Here is a 16,281-nt window from a genome sequence, read left to right as displayed (position 1 = left end):
TCAGCTTATGCAAGCATCAGCTGAATTCTGACAATATATCCCTATACTGCAATGGCTCTCCCTTCCTTGAACTGGCTTTCCATTTAGAAATTGATCTGTGGAAAACATACTTTAATTTGAATCTACAAAGACAGTATACATAAGAAAGATCAATTTTCTTTGGGGCAACTGATAGAGTTTTCTAAAAGTTTATTACTGAAACTTCTGTAGGAGATAGTGTTAAATGGTGATAAGTTTCTTTAGAAATTGGTTTTATAAGATTGAGATGGTTATTAAAAAAAAAGAATGGAGCTTGATGACCCAAGGAGGGTTCTGACTTTTTTAGCATCTTCCTTCTACCTGAATCTTCAGTGGAGTTGGAAATGAATATGAAGATTTTTTTGTGACTTACTCAACAGAAATTACCTCTCCTTGTATGCATCATCCATGGCAACAAGAAGTGTAAGTTACAGAAATACCTAGTAGTTACTGAACAAAGAGCCTCAACACCATCATGACCACAGAGGTTAAGGCGCATACTTGAATCTTCTGAAACATGTGACTCTCTGGTAATTGTTGAAAGGAAAGTACACACTACACAGAAAGTGTATAAAGGCAGATGAAAGTAATTCTATCACCCCTGCCTACAAGTGTAGACAGAGATAGGGTAGGTGACTTTTGCATAATTGAAGAACTGCAAACTTGTAGGACTCTGAAGAGAAAACAGTGCACACCTTCTTGTTTCTTTGTTTTATGTACACAAAACCAGAGCAGAAAAGGGAAAAAAGTGGAAAACATGCCCTGTGGTAAGTGAGACACTCAAGAAAACAGTGCTACAGAAAAGCACTTCTACTTTATCCTACATACCTAGGCCATCAAGATCAGTACTATGTCTTCTTCTGCCTCTGCTTCCAGCATTGTTTGAGCTGTATAAGCAAGAACTCACATAGTCCATAGAAATGTTCATCCAACTGATCTACTAGGCAATGCCAACTCTCAAAATGGTGACTTCATACAATAACAAACATCAGTGCTGTAAGTGGCTGGGTGGGCTTTGACAGGACTCAATGTGACAATTCTTGCTCAAGGTCTTTCATCAGGTAGCAATGGGACAACTGGGTTGGGCCAACTCAAGAACTTCTTGGTGATTTAGATGTCTGGGATTATAACACTCAATCAATTGGGTTCAAAATAGTTGGGACTCCTTGAATATCTTTCTCTTTCTATGAGCTACCTCTGTCTCTACAGAGTCTTCTACATACTATCTCAGTGTGTAGACTTCTTACATGGTCATCAAGGCTCTCAGAATTTGCCAAATGACACCAGGGATTGTTAAATTGTTAGGTGACCTTCTGTAGCAGAGCCTCAGAAGCCAGGTGGTGCTATTTCTGTCACATTCTGACCATAAGATCACAAATATTTCCCACTTATAATTATAAAACTATCACAAGACTGAATCTTTTAAAGTACTTCTCTTTGTCTGGTGAGATGGCTTAGTGGGGAAAAAGACTTGTCAACAAGCTCGACAAACTGAGTTTGATCTCATTCACATAGTGGAGGGAGAGGTCCAATTCCAGCAAGTTGTCCTCTGACCTCCACATGAATGCCTTGGCACAAGTGCATGCACACACACACACACACACACAGAGAGAGAGAGAGAGAGAGAGAGAGAGAGAGAGAGAGAGAGAGAGAGAGAGAGATACAGAGAGACAGAAAGAGAGAGGGAAGAAAGGAGGGAGGGAGGGAAGGGAGGAGGGAGGGAGAGTACACACAGACAGACATATACACACTAAAAAACTGTTCATCTTAGCAAAGGCTAATATTCCAATAAAAACTATATTCCTGATACAAGAAATTAAAATAAAAATAGGTCTGAAATGTTAGTTGTAGCAAATAAACACAAAACTATTCATGGGGTCTGAATATTTTTTCTCTTAGTCTCTTCATATATATAATTTTCCCACTTGCAGCAGAGGTCCATCTGTTGCTTTGACTACAGTGTTATCTTATACCCATCTATAGATTCCTTAATAAATTTTAAGTACATAATGGTTTGGTTTGACCAAAAGTTAAGATTAGAAAAAGATTTTTTTAATTGTGTGTACATTGGTATTTTGCCTGCATGTATGTCTATGTGAGAGTGTTGGATCCTGGAATTGCAAGCAGTTATATGTAAATGGTGTTCTTAATTGGTCTAGATAATAAAAAGCCAGAGTTAGATATGGAGGGAAATGCTGAGAGATCAGAGAGAAGGAGCAAGCCACAACACACCTTACCTCCTTAGCATCTCAACAGACAAGAGAGCGATTTCTTGTTTCTCCTTGCTTATATCCTGTTTCTGCCCAGCTACCCCACTTCCTTTCTGTTTGTATAGACCTCCAGACCTTTATGGTTAGCTAGTGACAAGCTCCATTGTCTGACCCTCAGACAAGCTTTACTTGTACAAGTAAGATATCATCACAGTTGTGTGCTACTATGTGGGTTCTGGGAATTAAACCCTGGTCCTCCAGAAGAGCAGTCAGTACTCTTAACTACTGTTCCATCTCTCCAGCCCCGACAAAGTTACAAAGAACCTCAAAATGAGACTATTTCTAAAGTGGATGTACAGCCTGCTAATTCACATCCTTCTTCTTTGAAAGGCCTTTGTGAGAGGAGATGGTCGATAGGCAACAGAGGAGCTGAGGAAATGTCCACTGTTATCCTTGCAACCAAAGCCCCTTTGACTCTACTCTTGTACTCAAAGTAAGCCTTGTGTCAGTCTACTCATTGTGTGTTGTCACAACAAAATGTGCAAGACCAGATGCTTTGGGAGGGCCCAAGATGTAGCTAATGAAGGTTAAGAGCATGATACCAGCATGTTCATATGCTTGTGCTATATCACAACTTAGCAGGGAAGAAAAAGGCAAAGTTATGATGTACAAAGAGGAGGCAAGAGCACGGAAGTGTCAAAGTGGAAATGCCAAGCTCTCTGTGTAACAGCTCATTCTTGTAGCAACTAATCCCATCCCATGAGATCTAGCTCACTCTCTGGAAACCCAATCCAGTCTTGAGATTCCCATGAGAGGTGTATCATGAAGCTGACATATCCAACCTAACTAACCCACATTCTCAAGAAAGATATTAGCCAGTTCATGGGAGTTTTGCCACCATGATCTAATCACTACCCACAAAGTCCTATCTCTTAAAGGTCCCAAAACTTCCTCATGCTGTTACCATGAAGGCCATGCCTCTAGAACATGAACCTTTGTAAAACTATTTCCAAACTATTAAAGCCTTCAAATTTAGGAACAAACTCTGGCTCTTCATGGTGTATATAGTTGGCATTGTTGCCTAAAGATGAGTGTGCTGAAGATGGTCTGGAAAACCTCATGTCCTTAAAGTTCCAGGTTTCCCTCTGAGTTCATCTGTATTGATTCTTCTTTAGAATATGGCCTCTATCCTTGTGTACTGGTGGCACTATGACAACTACTGACGGTCCCATCTGTGCACCTTTCCGAGGCACTGAAATTCTGTCCAATACTGAATTCCACCTCTCCACACCATGGGTTCTGGAGAACACCCTTCACATAATGATGGTGATCCTTCCAGCCAACGTGCAAAGATTCCTAGTCCTCTGTCATCCCCACCAAACTGAACCCCTCCATTGAGCAGGCTGTAGAGATTTGGAATGATAGCCAAAGTTGTTCGCTTTGTCCTGGTGTTGTATCTTGCTGTTACCTATGTTCTTCTCCCTGTGGTGTGCCATTGAGCTTGTACTCTGCTGAACAATACTGGATTTTAATTATAGACAATTATGAATTATCCATTACCTAGGTTATCCACTTGATTTTACCACTTATATTCTCATCTCCTGAGCTTTATCTTTGGTTGGCACTTAACTCGTAAAATTTATAGCATTATTAAAGTGATCCAGCTTTAATTTCTGCCAATCTATGATATCTCTAGGTTAATGTATAGTATCTTATTTTATTCAGTATAGGAAAGCAATGTTCCCATTAATCAGGTGTTTTGATAATTGGAAAGCCATAACTGAAACATTCTAAACCACCTGTTGCGAGATAGAACAGAACATACTTTTGTCATCATTCCAAATTTGATAATTCAGAAGAAGCATTAGAATCATATCATGGGGCTGACACATCATCTTCACAAGCATCCTCTAACATAGAGTTTTATCTGGCAGAGAGAATTGTTCACCAGTAGGAAATGGGCAGCTAGTGGGATGATGGATAGTAGAGATAACTTTATGGTACTGCTAGCCACTGCAAGATGAGCATCCTCCAGAAAGTCATGAGAAGAAAATAATCAAAGTGCAGCTGTGGTCTCTGTAGATCTCCTTGGGTTTTAGGTGTCAAATACAGAGCTGACATCCTTTACCATATTGGGCTTGCTTTCTAAAATACAATAAGCTTACTTTTCGCACCTTCTTCCTTGACTGAACACACACACACACACACACACACACACACACACGCACATGTTTGCATGCATTCATTAAAATGGTACAAAGTCATAGAATCATTTGAAGTTTGATTTTTCTTTTCCAAAACTTCATGATACAGTTATTATTTTTAAATCCAGATTAAACACCAGTAAGAAACAGACAATGCCACTAGCATTCTGTAAATATCTTGGATTTAGCAAATGTTGCTTGTGACATGCTTGAGGGGCTGAAGTGAGTAGCATCTCTAATTCTAAGCAAATGACTACATTCCGTTTCCAGCCACATCATCATGGCCCCTCACCAGCATTCCTCTGATTAGGGATTTTGGGATCACAACGTTAAACTGTGCACACCTTATATGATTCCAATCATAGTGGAAGGGTCTTAGGATACACATTAATTACATACAGTTAATGGTCCTTTTCATTTATTTGGAACTTAAAACTTTTGTGTTCCTAAAATTCAATCTTAAAAGAATAATATGAGTTTCATAACATAGGATTTATTCTCCTGTAGTACAAATAAGGAAGCCAAAGCATTAAAAGCAAAATATTTTTCTGGAATCCAAAAGAATCTCACAGTAACATCATTTATTGTGGTTAAAAAGAATGAGTGTCAACTGACACTTAATTGGGTGCCCTTGTGTCCTTCACATCCTTTGGATTCTCAGACTAAAGCATAGTCATCATCATGCTGATGTGTGCCCAATACTGACCCCTACCCCAAATGCTCTTGAGTACAGTACTCCCTGAGTCTTCAATGATAGATCAGCCTTACAATTCAGAGATGTGTGTTGTGTGTAATTTGAGTGACAGTACCACCTGTGCATAATTTGAGTGACCTTCACACCACTTGTAAAAATTTCATTGAGTGTCCCAAACATGGAAGAGTCACACTATGTTTCTCAGTGAATATATTTGCCAGAGTCCATACATTCATAATTATACTGAGCCCAAGCATTCCTTCTTCATAAGAAGCCCTTTAGCAATGTGTATTTAGAAGTCCATCAGTCACATGTATTGGCAGAAGGAAACAGGGATGATATTCTTTGTTTACCTTTTCAACATCATTTTGTTTTGCATACTGGAAAGATTATGGACTATGAGTCAGATAGATTCAGATTTAAATCCCAGCTCTGGCATTTACTAGCTCTGTAACATTGACAAATTACCTACCCTTCTTAGTTCTCAGTTTCTTCCTGTATGAAATGAAATAAGAACCTTCTTGCAAGGTAATTTGAAGGATTAAGATAATAGCAATAAAGAATAAAGATACAGACACGGACTGCTCACCCAATCACTAGTAAATGCCATGGCCTCATCTTTACTTCATTATAATGTCAGGTTGCCTAGAAAAAAAATGTACTTCTGGTCTTGATGGTTTTCAGAGATTGTTTCAGAGGTCTATGGGCCTTCTATCAATGGTAGCTACTTAAGTGTTCTGCTTTTTTTCAAGGAATACAGTCAAAATACCCCCAGTAACTCTATACTCGTATTCTTTAAGCCCTCCTTTATTTATAATGCATTTTTAATATAGAATGTATAAATATAACATTTCATTACAAAATATATGGTATAAATACTTTCACATTATGATTCCTCACACAGCATTCATATTCTAGAGTGCAAAGTTAATTATTTAGAGATTTTTTAAATTATTTTTTATTTCTCATTTATATAGTCCAGCTGATAGAGGAGTGTAAAACATCATCGAAATTCCTAATCATTTCTATGAGACAATTCCAAGTAACTATTTCTAATTGTGACTGCATGGTAGAATTTTTACTCATTATCAGACCAATTAAATTTTTTTCCTTTGGCAGGAGCTGGTGGTACATGCCTTTAATCCCAGCACTCGGGAGGCAGAGGCAGATGGATCTCTGTGAGTTTGAGGCCAGCCTGGTCTACGGAGCGAGTTCCAGGAGACAGCCTCCAAAACAATACAGAGAAACCCTGTCTCAAAAACCAAAAAATTTTTTTCCTTTAAGTACTCTCCTCAAAATCATCATCCAGACCTTTGATTTGTAGAGAGAATGTATTGTGTGTTGTCTCAGGATCCTCTCAAAAGTCAAGAAGAAGATGACTCTAAAGAAAACAAGACTGATGGTTCCCTGGCCCGATGAAGACTGTGTTGTACACAGGCTACAGAGTGTTGTGCTGCACTTCCAAGAGGATTCAAAAATGGTCAAATTCTGTTCTTTTTTAATGGTTCTGGGGCAAGAAAGAAGAGCATTCATTGGATGCACTTATGTAACCGTATCAGATTTCATCACTTGATAGTGGACAACTGAAACCAGACTCTGAATTTAGAACAGATCTGCAATATCTACAATTAGATATTGGCCTTCAGAGTGAGTGGCTCTTTGCCAGATCTGTTTGTCATGATCCAATGTCTTGGCCCTTATTCCTCCTCATTTACCAGATTATTTGAGTACACATTGAGCAGCACATTTACCAACATTCAATTTCACAGTGATTATGTGGCACATTTCTTTAGTATGATTAACCACAGAGTGGAGGCACTCTTCATTAGTAAGATTCATTTTTAATGCACCCAAAAAGGGTTCCAAAAAGCATCATGGCTCCTCCAAACTGCCCAAGTAGGAACATTTCCACGGCCTTCATTCTAAGGCCATTTTCAGCATCAGCAACAAATGGACTTTTAATCCTATCCTCATACTATAAAAATGGCACTTTTAAATATCAGTTTGTCTGCTTATACCAATTCTGATGAACTATAAGATACTTAGTGTTAATTTTCAAAAACTGAAGTTGATACCCCTAGATATTAACTCTAATAAGAATAATCTGTTAACTCTGCTTCTCTACCACTGTGTTGAAATTAAATTCTTCTTAGTTCTTACTGAAATTACTTCACTAAGGCAGTAAACTTGGCAATCAAATAAATAGGCACCCAAACTCTCATATATCTCAGAAAGTGAACTACTAAACAGGCTATCTATATTATCTCCCTTGTGTCCGAACCTCTTCCAAGGACCATTTTAGTATTCCTTGTACTTATTCAAGACAAAACAGATTTCTGGATGTCTGTGGGGAGAGCAATTCATTTTCTAATTCTTCTTTTAGGAGGTCAAATGCTGGCCTACCCACCATGAATGTTGGTATGTATGTGTGTCTGTGAGTGTGTGTGTGTATGTAATTCTTCATATATCTATGTGTGTAAGTATGGTACATGGGTGCATATATGTGAATGTGTATATTCATTTTGTGTGTGTATGTGTGTGCATGTGTATGTAGAGGTATAGGGTGTATATGAGTTTGTATATGCACGTATGTGTGTATGTGTGTAGGTGTACATGTATATGTAGTATGTGTGTGTGCTTGTATGGGTATGTGTATATGAATGCATGCTTCTGTATATGAGCACATGTGTTTGTGTGCACTTGTGTGTTTACCTGTGTATATGTATGTGTCAATGTTTATACACGTGTACACATGAGTGTGTTTATGTCTATCTGTATTGTGTAGTGTTCATGTATGTTTTTGTGTACATGTATGTTTGTATGTGTGCTCATTTGTGTGTGTATGTACATGTGTTTATATGTATATGTCTGTATGTGAATGTATGTATGTGTGTTTTCCTGTATGTGTGTATATGTGCTCATGTGTATATATGGAGATGTGAGGTTTTTATGAGTGTGTATGTGTACATGTATATGTGTGTATGTATGTCTATATGTTTATGTATGTGTGCAAGCATGTGTTTGTACATGTGAATATGCATATATGTATGTATGTGCATTGTTGCACACATGTGGAGGGGGAGTCAGGGAAAAAAACAGAAATTACTGTATTAAATTAGAAGGAAAACTCAGAGTTAGAGGAGTGAACTAACCTAGTATCTAAAGAAAACAATGGAAGTCCAAACATGGGGAAAATCACAACACAAGCCTAAGCCTCGACAGGTAAAAGAAGAAACAGGAAACGTGATCAGAAGAGAAGGGAACACTCTGAAATTGCTCCACATGAGAAATGCAGTCTCTGAAGTAACTGCAGAATGTACACAAATGAAAACAAGCTTGGGTGGGGTTCTGGGAACAATCACAAAGACCTCAGGCAACTGGTCAACCCTGCTCATCTTTATCAGTGCAGGTTAATGGGTTCATAAATGAGGCAAGCTTGTTCCAATGCCACAGGCAGGCTGTCTGGAGCAAGTAATCTTCGAACAGGGTGTTGAGGCTTCAGTTCTCTATAAAGACATGCCTAACATACCAGAGCTTGTCTGTGGCACTGGCTGTCACCCCGCACCCAGATGATAGGAACATACCATGCAGGACTTGAATGTTTAAATCCTATCCTCTCCCTCTCTTTCTCTTCCGCTATTTCATTCAACAATGCTTCCCACATTTGGGCAGTAAATAGGGAACCATCTCTCGCGCAGAAAGAATGAGTACTGTGTTTCTAGAGCTTACAGACGCTGGAGAAGACAATAGGTAATAGACAGGCTACCAAATGATCACCTTTAGCACCTATGGTACTTTGAACATAAATGACTTTAGTAAATTCATGTAGTGACTTTGACTCTACACAGACATTGGATGTTGGCAAGTCACTATTGGAACAGTCATGTGTTTAAGAAGCAGCCACAGGGGTGCCTATTCTTCTGTATGGTCCTCTTATCCCTCTGGTTTTATGCTATAGCTTCCCTGCGGTACCTGTGTCATGTGACCTGCTGGCAACACCCTCATAATCCACTTAAACCACATAAAGCTCATGCCAGGCTGAGTATCTGATTTGAGTCAGAAGATCCACAGTTATTAAATCTTTCAGCAATTTCTTTTCTTTCCCTTCATCTTGGCAGTGGTGCTTTGCATTTTGCAGAACAATGTTTTCTCTATTATACAGTTCCCGTGTTGTTAAAAAGAGCTGGTGACATGGAGATCCCAGGAGGTAGTGGATCCTAAGATGTGATGCTCTCAGCAGAGCTTCCAGATGCAGGCCAGTACTCTTAGAGCCTGGAGGGTCTTTGAGTTCTTTCTCACACTTGAAGTGTTCACGATGGTGTCCTGGTTTTGAAAAATGTCAAAGGGAAAAAGTTACTGTCCGAAGATTGACATTGGAACTGAATTTGCAGTAGCATCATTCATGCTGTCTTTTGCTGTGTACGGTTCAAACTCCATCTGCCTAGGGAAATAATGTAAAATATGTAGGATTTTATATGTTAAAATAATTGGAAGAAACATTACCTCTATTTAGTTGCCCCTAAAGAATGTGATTCCTTCCATGAAACACTGTGGCTGTAAGCATCCATGCATGCTTTCAGAGGGCAGACCCCTGTTAGCAAATGCCTAACGTGTTGATTTATGTAGCTTATTTAACATTTAAAAAAAGTCAGGTCCATGATCATGCTTATGTGACAAAAGAGGAAACTGAGGCAAGAAGATAAGTCATTCACCCAAGGTAACAAACTTGGAGTTCAAATGTGAGAGGAATTCCTACTGTAATAATTATATTCTTGATCTCATCAGTCAGTTATGTAAAAATGTATTATTATTATCATTACTACTATTATTATCATTATTTATATATAGAGGTTATAGGACAACTTTGTGTAGTTGGTTTTCTCCTTCCACCATTACTTGGGATCCATGGACTGAACTCAAATTGCAGGCTTTTGTAGCAAGCCACTGAGTCAGCTTGAAGGCTCATTAGTCAGTATCCCATTATTTCTTGCTAGAACAATTTAACTAATTTGAGATGGACAGCTCTATCTATTGACAACTGCCAACCTCCAAAAATAATGTGGGAATTTCTTAATGAAAATTTTAATATACAGCTCAATGAAATTCTATAGCCATTGGTAATTTTCATCTAATGTCTAAGAACAGGTGGCCATTTGGATTCACTGCTTTCAAGTTCACAAGTTGGCCCCAAGTTATCTTTGCAGGCTTACTTACACTATTGTGTTTTCTGTTGCTTACTAGATTTCTTTCCACAGACTCTCTTGGACTCATTGATTTCCACCAAAAACTAAAAACAAAAACAAAAAATCGTCTTTGCAGGTAGTCTGATCCAGTTTTCCTTCCTTTCTGGAATCAAAGATACAGAATCATGATAAATCCATAGAGGCAGAGACTAGATAAGTGTTTTGCAGGATATGGGAAGGAGTAAGACAAGGAAACTCTTCACATGTACAGTGTTTCCTTTGGAGTGTCAATCTGAATTACAAAGCAGTAATGAGCGCTAGCATTTTAACACAATAAGAGCCATAGAATGGAGCATGCTAAAATGGCTGACTCTGGGCCACTCAAATTTTATCTCAATTAAAAATAAAAAGAAAGAAAAAGCTAGGGTGTGTGTGTGTGTGTGTGTGTGTGTGTGTGTGTGTGTGTGTGTGTGTGTGGTTTTTGTGAGGGCTTTTTTTTATAGCCTCACTCAACACTGACTCAAGAAGCCCAAGAGATTCCTATAATCTTCTAGATGAAGAGGTTTTAAGGTAGTAAGAGTCCCTTAGCTTTGCTTTACTACCTGACTTCATTAGTTACCAGCTTTTGAAAGCTAGCATTCCACCCAAACCACACCTAAGGTGTTTTTGCAATGTAGGACTTTTTGTGGCCATATTTCTTGCTGTTGTTGTTGTTGATGATGATGATGATGATGATGATGATGATGATGATGAAGCTGTGCTTCACTCTAACTAATTATACTGTACCATAGGCTGACCTCCAACTCAAAGCCTTAACCTCTCAAATGCTGAGATTACAAGTGTGATCCACCACTCCTGGGTCTACCCAAGTTTTAATCAGTGGTTTTAAAATATGTCTCCAGATTTTTCAGCCCATTTCTCCATGGAAAATAGAGCCTAACACAGGCCCCCCATTAATCGCTAGCTGAAATTAGTGTCTATATGTAACAAATAAAGCCAGGCAGAAGTAACACAACATGATGAGGCTATGAGGCTTCTCTGCAGGATCTAGTAGCCTGGGACGAGGGCACTACAGTAGCAAATAAAGAGAACCACACAGTGAGTCACTGGAAATGAGGTCCCTTCCTAAAAATATGCAGGAGAGCTCCAGGCAGGGATTCAGTTGGCTTTGTTATCTAACACATCTTAGCTGCAAACTCACCGACTGCCCCAGCTAGTACCATCCATCTAGCTAGACTCTTCATGGACTCCTCACTGGCAACCATCAGTGCTGGCACCTGTGTGATGCTCTAATTCAGTTCATTTCACAGTGATTCGTAATGCAGCAATAGATAACTAACATAATTATCCTCTATTTGTGTCATCCCTTCCACCACTGTTTCTGCATTTTTTACTCCATCGCTTTCTTGTCTGAACTCCTCAAATCAACAGCTTTTAATTGTCTACTGATTATTCCACAAAGTGAATTAAACATGTCAAGTGCAGTAAAATTGAATTTTACAGTGGATAACTATGTACCCACCACTTATAATCTGATCATTTACTGGTCCTGCTTTAGCACATCTTTATCTGTCTAATCTCTTCTTCTTCTAATAACTAATCTGTCTTATTTTCTATGCATCTCAAAGGCAGTTGCTGATCAGCGACCCTTTACCTTAACGATTTCAGTATACATGGCAAAATACATGTTTTTATATTTATTTGGCTTTTTTATTTCTCATTTGAATAAAAACAAACACAATGAAGCAGATGAGTTTTCATGTGTGTCTGCCAAATTGTGGCAAATGTATCTAAAGATGTGGAACAGCAATGAGCGTGAATTTATACTCACTGCCACAGCCTATGAGACAACACCTTACAATGCTGTGCCTCTCTCATAATGCATAATGGCATCTGATAGGTGCTCAACCAAAGTGTGGGTGTTCCTTGAAAGGCAAGAAAGTACAGAATCAATCAGCTCTGACAAGCCGGAAAACAGTTGGAAGCCTCAAGAAGCCAGAGAATGGACACAGAAGGTGCCTTCTGCTGTGTCCACACAAAAAAACCACAAGGAATAGTTTGTCCACTGAAATGGGCATGGTGTAGGGATGCCAAAAATGCCAACAACAGCAATCTGTTTTCCACAGAGCTCACCAAATGGACCAGACTTTTAGGTGTTACTGAAATCTCCACTTGGGAAACCCTGCTATCTCCTTCCCTCGCAGCAACCCCTCGCTCTGATCATTACGACCAGGACACGCAGCAACATGATGCTCTGCTGCAGCATTTCAATGGCTTCCAAGGGCTTCTGAGACAAAGATAGCTTGTAAATGAAAAAATGAAGAGCAGCCTTAGGTTTTAGCAAGGAGCAGATAAGAGAAGGATGTGCTTGTGCCTCTGTCCTTACATGGGCCTGGTTAATGTAGGAGCTACCTGTGTTTGTGACCCCAGCACTCACCTCTGCTTTCTCTTTTCCATTGCCCCCAGCATGTCGTGCCACCAGCTGACAAGAGATTGTTCCCATCAGTCCCTTGAAATTGCCTGTGCAGAGGCAGGCCTAGATATTTTTGTTTGTTTTTCCTTTTGGCTTTTCTCTGTCTTCTCTCCCTGAGCTGTTCTCCTTATCGCTCACGCCTGTCTATGGCTCTCCTCTCAACACACTTTCTTCTGGCTGTTTGACTCTTCTAATTTATTTCTCCTCTCACCACCTATCTCGTTTGTGCTGGCTCTCGAGTCATTTTTATCTGTACCTTCTCACATTCTGTTTCTCATCCCTCTTTTTCTCTTTACATTTTTTGCCTTTCACACTCTCAATCTCATACCAGTTCATTCTCTTTTTCCCCTCCTGCCAGCTAAAGCAGCACGTTAACCATGTGCAAACTTTGTGAAATGGTACTTTTCCTCTTGCCTATAAACATCAGACTCGCTCCTTTGCAGCAGACTGGAGAGACGGGATTTTCAACCGTGAAGGTTGCCCAGAGCTGTCTAATTTGTCAGCCTCGTTCCACCTGCCATATGCACGGCCTGATGCCCCATGACAGCCCCCATTTTCTAAGGTGAACTTCAGCCTTTGCTCTCTGACCCTTCTGTTCACATTCAGTTATTGCAGAGAGACAGGAACACAACCCATGGTACGTTATTACAGTTTTAATTTCCCAAGTAATCCCACTACCTCATTTTCACCTTTAGCATCCTCTCTCTCTCTCTCTCTCTCTCTCTCTCTCTCTCTCTCTCTCTCTCTCTCTCTCTCTCTCTCTGTGTGTGTGTGTGTGTGTGTGTGTGCGTGCGTGCTCACACGAGCAAGCACACTCTTCTACTGACTGTGAAACACAGTCCTGAGACCCGGGTTTACATCCAGTCTCTGACTGAGATCAGTGTTGAGATGATTGCTTTAAATACTTTATGTTTTTAGTTCTTCTACACTTCTGTGATTAGAGATGCATAAAGTGATTAGCATATGCATATAGTGATCATAATAGAGCAATATTTTAACAAGTAATATAAAACATGAAGATATAGAACTATTGTGTGATTTTTAAAATTTTTCTGAGGTCATAACTTACACTATTGCTGTTTCCATTCAGCAACTCACAGTCATTGCAGATGTGCACTACCTAAGTCAAGGGCTTCTGGTCAAACCATCTGCTTTCTGAATGTTCCCCCATGCCGGGCCCGTTTTGTTTTGAAACTATGCAAAGAATCATGCCACCCCTTGCTCATTAAAAAAAAAACTAAATTATCCCAAAGTTTTTAAGCAAAAGACTAGAAAATTCAATGAATAAATCCCCAGCATGTCATGCCACCAGCTGACAAGAGATTGCTCCCATCAGTCCCTTGAAATTGCCTGCCCATCCCTTCTTCTAGTGGGTGCAGAAAGAGTCTCTTCCTCTCCTGGTGGGTACATGACCAAGTTTCCCTTCTGGTGGGTGCAAGCAAGTCCAATACTCTTGTGGCTCTCCTCTTCCTGTGGATGGAGGCCGTCCTAGTACTGGAGCCTGGCAGTCTCTGGGTGGGCTTGACCCCATTGGGATGGGTTCTGCAGTGTGTAGTCTCCAGGCCTCAGCTGGTTTCACGCAGGACACTGAAAGGCAAGCCAGAAACAGTCTCAGGCTTACCTAGTCCTGTGGACAGAGAAAGGGACTAGGACTCCGGCAGTCTCTGGGTGGGCTTGACCCTATCGGGATGGGATCCCCATTGTGCATTCCCCAGGTCTCATTAAACTTACTTTTGAAGAGTAACATGTAACTGCCTGAGATGGGTTGGAGACAAGTGAGTATTGAGTGGTAAATGTTGGAAGACATTCTAGAACACTCTGGAAAACAGATTGTGGTGAGGCTGAGATGGAGGGCAATGAGGTAGAGTCTGATTCTGAAGATAAAGAGGATCTGTGGTGAGTTTTAGGCAGAATTCCATGCTTGGCAAGATGTTCATGGAGTGAGTTGATGAAAGAGAAAATGAGGGACCACCAGTAGATAACTAAGGATGCTGCAAAGTGTTTGGGGTTTTGTTTTTTTTAGTGTTGATTTTACTGGTTGGTTGGTTGGCTGACTGGCTAGCTTGTTTTTGAAACAATTCTCTCTATGTAACATAGGATCACCTGGAACTCTCAGTCCCCTGCTCTACCTTTATAAGAACTTGGATTATAATTGTACATCACCATGCCCAGTTCCTTAGGTAGTCTTAGCTTTACACAACAAATGTTTCAGTTTTGTTCTCCTTTAGTGTTTCCCCAATCCCTAGAAATTGAGCTTGGCCATGTGGCTTGTTTTAAGAATAAAGTATATCATAAATGATGTTCATTGCTTCAAAAGAGAAGTATATATTCCTTATACCTGTACCTCACAGTCTATTATCACCCAGTATGTTACTTCTATTATAGTCTCATTTTGTCTAATGAAGACTTTCTTCTCATTTTTTTAAAATCATATGTTATCATTTTGATTTTGTGCCACTATGTTGTGGCAATATCTATATTGCTAGGAAGAACAAGTAGAGATTTGATGACTGTGGTGGCTTAAAAGAAAATAGCCCCCAAAAGGGAGTGGCAGTGTTGGGAGGTGTGGCTTTTGGGGTAGGTATGGCCTTGTTGGGGAAAGTGTTTCACTGTGAGGGCAGGCTTTGAGGTCTCTTTTGCTCAAGATACTGCTCAGTATTTCAGACCACTTCCTGTTGCCTGCAAGATATAAGACTCTCAGCTATTTCTCCAGCACCACATCTCCCTGCATGCTGCCATGTCCCACCTTGATGATACTGGACTGAACCTCTGAACTGTAAGTGAACTACCCCAATTAAAGGTTTTCCATTATAAGAGTTGCCATGGTCATGGTGTCTCTTCACAGCAATAGAAACCCTAACTAAAACAATGACTGTGATCCTTCATTGGACTTAAACATTTACAGTGACTAGACCTCACTTTGTCATCCTGTCACCCTTTCTTTATGATGCTAGGAAACAGGGGACTCAATCATAGAACTAGTGAATGGAAGTGGAAATAGTAATTATGTTTCTTATGTGATAAATTCAGTAGCAATACATTCATGTAGAGAATGAGTAAAATACTGAGTGAATATGTGTCATGTCAACACGACACATAGAGTCTCAGACATTGGTCCTTGACATGAATGTCAAGTGGCAAAGCTTTCCCTGGGTGAGACTCAAGAGAATTGCAACGCCTTCCTCAGGTGTGACTGCAAATGTTGACAGTGTGAGCAGAAAATTTCACCCATAGCTTTCTTCCCCCTAGATGTTTACAGTCTGAAGATTGCCCCCTACAGAGACTGCTCCTTCTGAGATTAGCTAAACCCACTTCCTTGTTGGTTTTATGCCATAAACCCTGCCTCCTTATTCAGCTATATGCAATAACTCTGTGTCCCTAATCAACTTTATATAGTAAACAACCAAGTTTCCCAGTGCTATGGATTCTCCAACTGAGAGCCCCACCCTCGTGATCCTAGTTTCTCTCTCTCTCTCTCTCTCTCTCTCTCTCTCTCTCT

This window comes from Mesocricetus auratus, unplaced genomic scaffold (assembly GCF_017639785.1).
Source record: "Mesocricetus auratus isolate SY011 unplaced genomic scaffold, BCM_Maur_2.0 Super-Scaffold_100676, whole genome shotgun sequence".
Classification (NCBI taxonomy): Eukaryota; Metazoa; Chordata; class Mammalia; order Rodentia; family Cricetidae; genus Mesocricetus; species Mesocricetus auratus.
Note: the sequence above shows the minus strand (reverse complement) of the source record.